The 9,240-nt window shown below is 45.2% G+C and overlaps 1 non-coding gene across 1 annotated transcript; it reads right to left on the bottom strand.

Annotated features, from left to right (window-relative positions):
- Positions 1-4,517: 4,517 nt before the first annotated feature.
- On the bottom strand, positions 4,518-4,607 carry trnap-agg (transfer RNA proline (anticodon AGG)). The gene is given in 2 exon segments: positions 4,518-4,553; positions 4,572-4,607. It is a non-coding gene; the product is annotated as a tRNA-Pro (tRNA).
- Positions 4,608-9,240: the final 4,633 nt, after the last annotated feature.

Consider the following 9,240-nt stretch of genomic DNA (forward strand, 5'->3'; position numbering starts at 1 on the left):
AATTTTCTCTACTCACTTACAGTAATTCTACTTTGCCTTGAATTGCGTTAACCTGCTGTGTTGGAATTCGAACCCTGGTTCCCAAAGCTTCAGCCTGCTTCTCTGCTTTATCAATCCAGCGTCAAAAACATGACTCGAAACCGTACCCCTCCCGCCAGTGAATCCACGATTGAATATTACCTGAATGTAGTATCTTACAATCATATGACATTGGCCCTTACTTGAGCCTCAAAATACATTCAGGAAAAGACAAAAGTGCGGAAAATTCACGACAAACTGAGCAGGAAAGAAGACACACCTATTCTGACTCAGCACGCATGTTATCAGTTTATTCAGTGGCTAAAAGAGCAGGGCAGAGGATGGGAATCCTATGGGAGTAACTCATCTCCCGACTCCCACAAAACAGTCCACGATCGACGTGGCACAAGTCAGGAGTGCGATAGAATATTCTCCACTTGTCTGCATGATGCAGGAATCCACCAAAGGCATTTTAGACAGCATCTCCCAAACCCAAGACCGCTTCCACCTGGCAGCTCCCCTGCCAGCCCCACCCCCCCCCCCGCCCCCTCTCCCCCCCTCCCCCCTCCAACGCCACACAGCCAACACCACACTCAATTCCCTCAGCATTCTGATTTGGAAATATATCGCCGTTCCTTCACTGTCATTGGGACAAATTCGTGGACTTCCCTCCCTAACAGCACTGTAAGTGTACCTGTACAAATGGATTACAACGTTTCAAGAAGGCAGCTCACCACTACTTTCTCAAGGCTAAATACTGATGGGCAGTGCATGCTGATCTAGCCAGCGACACCCACATGAACAAAAAGAAACATCCAGGCAGCTCACTGAACCCATAATCATGGGGCCAGCTGAAGAGGTGAATGGAGATAAAATGAACGTCAAGTTACATAGCCAACCCTGTTGATCATATCTTTATTTTCGAGCGAGTGTGTTGTGCTGATAGTTTCCTCACAGTTTGTGCTCAGGTTCTCAAACGAAACCCCATGTGGACCAATCCCAAAGTCTGCAATGCAAAGAAAAAAACAAAATCTGCAGCTCATGAAATCTGATCAAATCTTCGTGGGAGAGGGCGGCACAGTGGCTAGTTCTGCTGGCTCACAATACCAGGGACCTGGTTTCGATTCTGGGGTTAGTCACTGTCTATGTGGATGGAGATATACAGCTTTTTAAAGTTGCAGCAGTAGCTCACCGATAGTCCCAGTAACCTAACGCGTAAGGCACTGGCTTCCTAAACCAGGGAGCGTGTGTTCGAGTCACTTCTGGGATGCGGCTTATTTTAACACTTAGGTGTCCAACATTGGCAAATGCATTTCTTGCCAACTAATCCTGGCTATTTCTGGGCAGATATGTTTTGGGTGGTACATTGGTTAGCACTGCCGCCTCAAAACGCCAGGGTCCGAGGTTCAAATCTGGCATCGGGTCGCTGTCTGTGTGGAGTTTGCACATTCTCCCCGTATCTGCATGGGTTTCCTCCGGGTGTTCCGGTTTCCTCCCATTGTCCAAAGGTGTGCGGCTAATGTTGATTGACCGTGTTAAATTGGCCCTAGTGTCAGGGGTATTAGCAGGGTGAATGCATGTAGTTACAGGAGTGGGGCCTGGATGGGGTTGTGGTCAGTACAGACTTGATGGGCCGAATTGGCCTTGTTCTGTACTCAGGGATTCTATGATTCTAATGGAACCTTATAACATTCTGACCGGATGAAACAGGGTAGATTCAGAAAGAATGTTCACGTTAGTGGGGAGTCCAGGGCTGGGGATTATAGTTTGAGGATAACGGCTGAGATGATGAGACTTCCTTCAGCCAGAGAGTGGTGAATCTGCAGAGTTCACTCCCACAGAAAGTCGTTGAGGCCAAACACTATGATTTCAAGAGAAGTTTAATATACTCTTGGTGCTAAATGGCGGATCAGGGTATTGAATTTGATTATCAGGCACGGTAGGGGTGGCACGGTAGCACATGGTTAGCACTGCTGCTTCACAGCTCCAGGGTCCCGGGTTCGATTCCCTGCTCGGGTCACTGTCTGTGTGGAGTTTGCACATTCTCCTCGTGTCTGCGTGGGTTTCCTCCGGGTGCTCCGGTTTCCTCCCACAGTCCAAAGATATGCGGGTTAGGTTGATTGGCCAGGTTCAAAATTGCCCCTTAGAGTCCTGAGATGCGTAGGTTAGAGGGATTAGCGGGTAAATATGTGGGGGTAGGGATAGGGCCTGGGTGGGATTGTGGTCGGTGCAGACTCGATGGGCCGAATGGCCTCCTTCTGCACTGTAGGGTTTCTATGATTCTATGAATGGTAGATGATGTTCCAATGACCTCCTCCTGCTTCCGATGTTTTGATGTAACAGGGATAAGAAGAAACAGTAGGGTTAGTCTCGGATTTTAACTCGGGATCTCGGTGGTTAAGGCATACCAAAATGCGATTCATACCCCTACACCAAGGAGCCTATAAGCAGCCACTGATTGAAAGAAAAGATGCTCTGTTGGCCATTCAAAGCCGATCAGATAACTGCAGCGAAGGCGGAAGATGCTGCATAAACTTAGGAATTCAGGCAGAATTTGTGGACAGGGAAACAAAGCTCATCTTTTACGTCCATGGCCTTTCATTACAACAGGAAAAGGTGAAAAATGTGGGAATTTGAAACGACTGAAACTCAGGAGGGAGGAAATGTAACAACAGGAAGAGTGTGGAAGTCAGGAGAAATGAAACTATTTGATTTAGTTTTATTTATTATTGTCACGTATTAGTATGCTGTGAAAAGCATTTTCACTTGCGCGCTATACAGACAAAGCGTACTGTTCATAGAGAAGGAAACGGGAGTGCAGAATGTGGTATTGCAGTCACTGTCAGGGTGTAGACAAAGATCAACTTAATGCAAGGTAATGGCCATTCAAAAGTATGATGGCTGCAGGGAAGAAGCTGTTCTTGAGTCGGCTAGCACGTGACCTCAGACTTCTGTATCTTTGTCTCGAAGGAAGAAGGTGGAAGAGAGAATGTCCGGGTGCGTGGGGTCCTTAACAATGCTGGCTGCTTTGCCGAGGCAGCAGGAAGCGTAGACAGAATTAATGGATGGGAGGCTGGTTTGAGTGATGGATTGGACTACATTCACGACCCTTTGTAGTTTATTGCGGTCTTGGGCAGAGCAGGAGCCATATCAAGCTGTGATACAACTCGAAAGAATGTTTTCTATGGTGCACCTGTAAAACTTGGTGACAGTTGTAGCTGACATGCCAAATTTCCTAAGTCTTCTGAGAAAGTAGAGGCGTTGATGGGCTTTCTTCACTATAGTGTCGGCATGGGAGGCCAGGACAGGCTGTTGGTGATCTGGAGACCTAAAAACCTGAAGCTCTCGACACTTTCTACTTCGTCCCCTTTGATGGAGACAGGGGCATGTTCTCCTCTACGCTTTCTGAAGTCAATGACAATCTCCGTTTTGTTGACATTGAGGGAGAGATGACAGAAATGAGAAAATACTTTGCGGTTCACGGCCTCAGGGTGAGGTCCGCACTAAATCAGAAAATGAGTACACCACAGAATAAGGCCATGCTAAGGAATGGCAATATAATTCCAAGTCAGGATGGTGAGTGACTTGGAGGAGAACTTACAGATGGTGGTGTTCCCATGTGTCTACTACCCTTGTCCTTCTGGATGGAAGTGGTCGTGGGTTTCGAAGGTGCTGTCTAAGGATCGTTGGTAAATTGCTGCTCTGTATCTTTTAGATAATACACATCGCTGCTCCTGAGCGTCGGTTGTGGCGGGATTGAATGCTTGAGGATGTGGTGCCAATCAAGCGGGCTGCTTTGTCCTGGATGATGTCAATCTTCTTGTGTGTTGTTGGAGCTGCACCCATCCAGGCGAGGTGGGAATATTCCATCACGCTCCTGACTTGTGCCTTGTAGATGGTGGACAGGCTCTGGGGAGTCAGGAGGTGAGTTATTCGCCACAGTATTCCTGGCCTCTGACCTGCTCTTGTAGCCATTGTGTTTATGTGGCGAGTCCAATTGAGTATCTGGTCAATGGTAACCGTAAGGATGTTAACAATGGGGGATTCAGTGATGGAACAACTATTGACTGTCAAGAGGCGGTGGTTAGATTTTCTCTTATTTGTGATGGACGTTGTCTGGCATTTGTCTGGCGCGAATGTTACTTGCCACTTGTCAGCCCAAAGTCTAATATAATGCCGCACACTGCGGACTTTCAAAATCTGAAATAAAAACAGAAAATGCTGGGTTATGTCAGCATTTCTGGAAGTATCTGTGCAGCGAGAATCAGAACTGACGCTTCCCGTCCAGCTGTCACGTGGCAGGCGCAGATGGGTGTCCGCGCCTGCCATGTGGGTGTCCCCGCCTGCCATGTGGGTGTCCCAGTGGGCTCTATCCGTGCTGTAAAACTCTGTGCCTTTATGACTCTTTTTCGGAGCCAGTCAGCAGAAAGCCATCCCGCCGTTTGCACCTTAAATAAATCAAAATATCTCCTTTCGAACACAATATTTCGGTCAAAACGGGGCTCGTCCGGGATTTGAACCCGGGACCTCTCGCATGCTAATGGGGCGAGGTACCCTAAGCGAGAATCATACCCCTAGACCAACGAACCTGCACGTTAGTAGCTAACAAAATAAAAATTGTTTAACTTTCTACAAAGCAGTTCTGACACCTCGAGTGAAAGCCGAAATTGATTAAATAACTTACCGCATCAGCATTTGTGGACTTTAAGTTCCAGCAAAATATCCGTCCAATATTGTTACCTCGACTGTTTGCAACTGGGGGTTTTTGTTTATAAAGTACACATGTTACAGTCAATAATTTTAACCAGCAACTTCAACATGTGACAACTCTGAGTCTGCCTTTGAAACTTGATCACTTTTGAAAGGTGTGGTCTGTCTGATGACATGGTTCACCTGGGAGATCTGTGGGTTTGTGTGAAAGGATCGGGGAGCGATTGGACTTGATGTGATAGTAATATGAGTAAAAACATGTCAAACTTCCCAACAGTGACAATCAGTAACCTCAGTGAGGGAAAACACTTAGACGGGACTGTATTGTCAGGTTCACTATGAGTAAATTTTCGCTGATTTTTAACCCCATGTGTTGTCCTGACAATGAATCATTGATTATCGACCTGTGCCAGATTTTGTATGAGGCCCGCGGGAGCCTCATTCACTGTGGCTCTCAGTGCACAGTAATACTCGGTGTTGTCTGTCACCTTCAAATCTTTCATGGGCAAGTGAAAAGTGCTTTGTTTCAGGTTGAGATTCCCGCTGCAATGTAAAAAACCTTGAGACCCGTACATTCGCGGCTCTGAGCAGTCAATGAGGAGCTCGGTGTGTATACTGGCGATACCAGAACAGTAATGTTGTACAGTTAAACTCTGTCCCGAGTAACTGCAGGGTATTGCTGAATCTTCACCCTCTGCTGCTTCAACACCTGGTCCTGACTGGGACACTGAGTCACCGTTACTCATGTCTGAAAATAGGGAACAGACGCGCAGCGGGTTAGAAGGAGTAACAACAATGGAATAATCCCCTCCAGATGGAAATGGGGAATGAATGTGGTGACTGGCAGATTTCACGCAGAAGTTCAAAATGACAGACCTGTAATCAGGACAATAACCAGAGTGAGACAGAGTTTCACCCCCATGGTTCGAGTCTGAACAGCAGAAACAGAGAGACTGATCACTGTCTGAATCAGATCTGCAATTGGAGATGTTGAAACAGTCAGGGGGATGTTATGAGGTCCAAAGTGACTCCATCTCTCCGCCCATCTTTACATCTTCAAACAGACGCTTCCTTTAGAAAGGGATTGTGATCTTTCATAAGTGATCAGAGAGTACTCTCCCGTGGACAGCACAGCCGCATATTGGAAACAGGGACACACGCGGCAACCTGAAAAGACTGACACTTATAGAGAACATTGAATCATAGAACCCCTACAGTACAGAAGGAGGCCATTCGGCCCAGCGAATCTGTACCGACCACAATTCCACCGAGGCCCTATTCCCGTAACCGCACACATAATCTCCCTGACACTAGGGGTCAATTTATCATGGCCAATCCACCTAATCCGCACATCTTTGGTCTGTTGGAGGAAACCACAGCACCCGAGGAAACCCAGCAGACATGCGGAGAACAGATAGACACACGGTCACGTGGAAAGACCAACACGAATAAGGATATATAACCATATAGATATATGCCCAGACAGTGACATCAATTCTAACGTCCCTCGTTATAAATCCAGAATTATTCTGCAGATTTCTGACACCTATTAGTTTGCGTTGCTAACCATGATAATGCATGAATACCTCCACCTCCGTGTTCACTGGAAGTCTCGGATACTGCACAGAATCAACACAGAGACCAGTAAACTAAGTGATAGATTCCCAAACCGATCGACTCAAACATAGAGTCATAGAGTCAAAGAACAAAGAACAATACAGCACAGGAACAGGCCCTTCGGCCCTCCAAGCCCGCGCCGCTCCCTGGTCCCAACTAGACCATTCTTTTGTATCCCTCCATTCCCACTCCGTTCATGTGGCTATCTAGATAAGTCTTAAACGTTCCCACCACCTCCACCACCTTGCCCGGCAGCGCATTCCAGGCCCCCACCACCCTCTGTGTAAAATACCTCCTTCTGATATCCGTATTAAACCTCCCCCCCCCCCCCCTCCACCCCTCATCTTGAACCTATGACCCCTCATGAACGTCACCACCGACCTGGGAAAAAGCTTCTCACCGTTCACTCTATCTATGCCTTTCATAATTTTATACACCTCTCTTAGGTCACCCCTCTTCCTCCGTCTTTCCAGTGAGAACAACCCCAGTTTACCCAATCTCTCCTCATAACTAAGCCCTTCCATACCAGGCAACATCCTGGTAAACCTCCTCTGCACTCTCTCTAAAATCTCTGGAGGTTTACAGCATGGAAACAGGCCCTTCGGCCCAACTTGTCCATGCCGCCCGTTTTTGTTTAAACCCCTCAGCTAATCTCAATTGCCCGCATTTGGCCCATATCACTCTATACCCATCGTACCCATATACTATCTAAATGCTTTTTAAAAGATAAACTTGTAACGGCCTCTACTAATACCTCTGGCAGCTTGTTCCACGAGACACACGGACAATCACTAAGAAAGATAACCAAGCAGATTGGCACAGCCATTGACACACAAAAGAGACATGAACTCATTGGCAACGTAAAAAGCGTGCTAGCTCCAGAGTAAACTTCCTGAACTGGAATTCCCTGGTGTGGTGTAAGTGCGGCAATATCGTGTTAGATACTCATTGCGATGGAACACAACATTTTAACAACAGGAGCAGCCAGAAATCTATTTCTCATCAATGGTGATCATTGATTGACAAATCGACGTGGACCCTTTTGCAGAATAAGCAATAATGGATATATTTATTTTTACGCCAAACATATTCTGGATGTGTCCGTGTGCAAAACATATTTACTAGTGTCACAACCAGGCTTACATTAATCCTGCAATTAATAATTCAAGTTACTGTGAAAATCCTCTCGTCGCCACATTCCGCCGCCTATTCGTGTACACGAAGGAGGAATTTCAATTGAACCCGGGTCCCTAGCATTGTGAAACAGCAGTACTAACCACTGTGCCACTGTGTTGGCCTATGTGAAGTCCGTGTGAATAAGACAGATTCTCCATCCATTCTCGAGGTTTTCGGATTGGATGTTCAGGACACAGGAGGACAGCACAAGAAGACTGCTTCAGGTGTAGGTGATTTATTCTCGTCTGTTATATTCCACACTCTGTGGAAGGTTGTGGAGTAAATGTAGTTATATTAGGTATAATTCAGAAATAATGAGGAGATGCTTCATCAGATTTAAATTCGTTTTGTAAAATCGATATAAAATCAATTGCAAAAATAAATATATGTTTACGTTGAAAACTATATCAGGAAGCTAAATCCAATACTTGCTGCCATTGGGTAAGGGAAAGGTTGTTAAAGCAAATTGTCCATGGATTCCGCAGAAACTCCTTCTTCAAATTGGGATTTTTCAATGACTTAAAAGGGAGAAACATCAACTTCATGGAATTAGAGGAGGAAATTGAAATTGGAACAAAGAACAGTTCAGGACAGGAACAGGCCCTTCGACCCATCAATCCCGCAACGACATCTTAATTATTCAGCTCCTCATAAAATAATTCGCAAAGATCTGATGGATTGATGAGCCTCTCATCGTTCTGTGACATTGTTAACCATTTTCAATCATTCTTAGATTAATGTGTCTCCAGCATTCCCAACGAATATTGCAACATATCAACTCAGCCCCATTGGGCTACGGAGCAGCCAACAGTTTCTGTGGTGTAGTGCTGATTGCATTTGCCTCACGCACGCAAGGGCCCACGTTCGAAATCGAGCAGAATCATTAATGACATTTGTCCATTAAGGTTGAGGGAAGTCTGTATAATTTCAGATTGTAGCTGAACATTATCCAAAACTCGATGTTACAGCCATGTTATATTTGCGCTCACCTCAAAAGCTTTCAGCAAAATCAGAAACCTTGTATTTTCATGACGCAATGAGAGGAAATAGATGTTCCTATTTTAAAACCGTGCACATATTAGCAATATTTTCAGCCCACTCCCGAATTTAATAGGTTTATAAATGCAGACTAACATAATTCATCACCAACTGAAACATGTCTAATAGTATTGTGTGCTCACAAATACAGATACAAGTGATACTGTAACTGAAGTAGAGAAAATGGAGAACATTTCCCCGAAGCATCTTTTTAAAATTGTTCTTCATAATAACGAAATAGGGAAAACCTCTCAGACAGAAGAGGAAATCGAGAATCAAAGCGGACCTTCTGGATCTCCTATAGATGAACGAGATTTAGGTGCCAGAATGTTTCACACACAGAATAAAGAGGGATCAAGTATAACTGGCAGATCATTCTTGAATCTCTTTCCTTTAAATATATTTGATTTGGTTTAAAGGCTGATCATGGTCAAACTCAAAAAAGCACCATTGGATGTGTATTACCCGTGACTCGATTTATTTTGTTGGTCAGTAATGTTTGCAATTTAATTTTGTATATTTCAGACATATTCAATTCGCAATGAGGACATCTGTGTTAAATAACTGGATTGATAGTAAATGTTGATTGCCGAACAAATACTGGATATAAGTGGTTGAAGTTAATCGATGGTATATGAGAATGACGCATTCACGATGGAGCAGAAATCATTGCTCCCTTAG

The sequence above is a fragment of the Mustelus asterias genome, unplaced genomic scaffold, assembly GCF_964213995.1.
Source record: "Mustelus asterias unplaced genomic scaffold, sMusAst1.hap1.1 HAP1_SCAFFOLD_42, whole genome shotgun sequence".
Taxonomy (NCBI): Eukaryota; Metazoa; Chordata; class Chondrichthyes; order Carcharhiniformes; family Triakidae; genus Mustelus; species Mustelus asterias.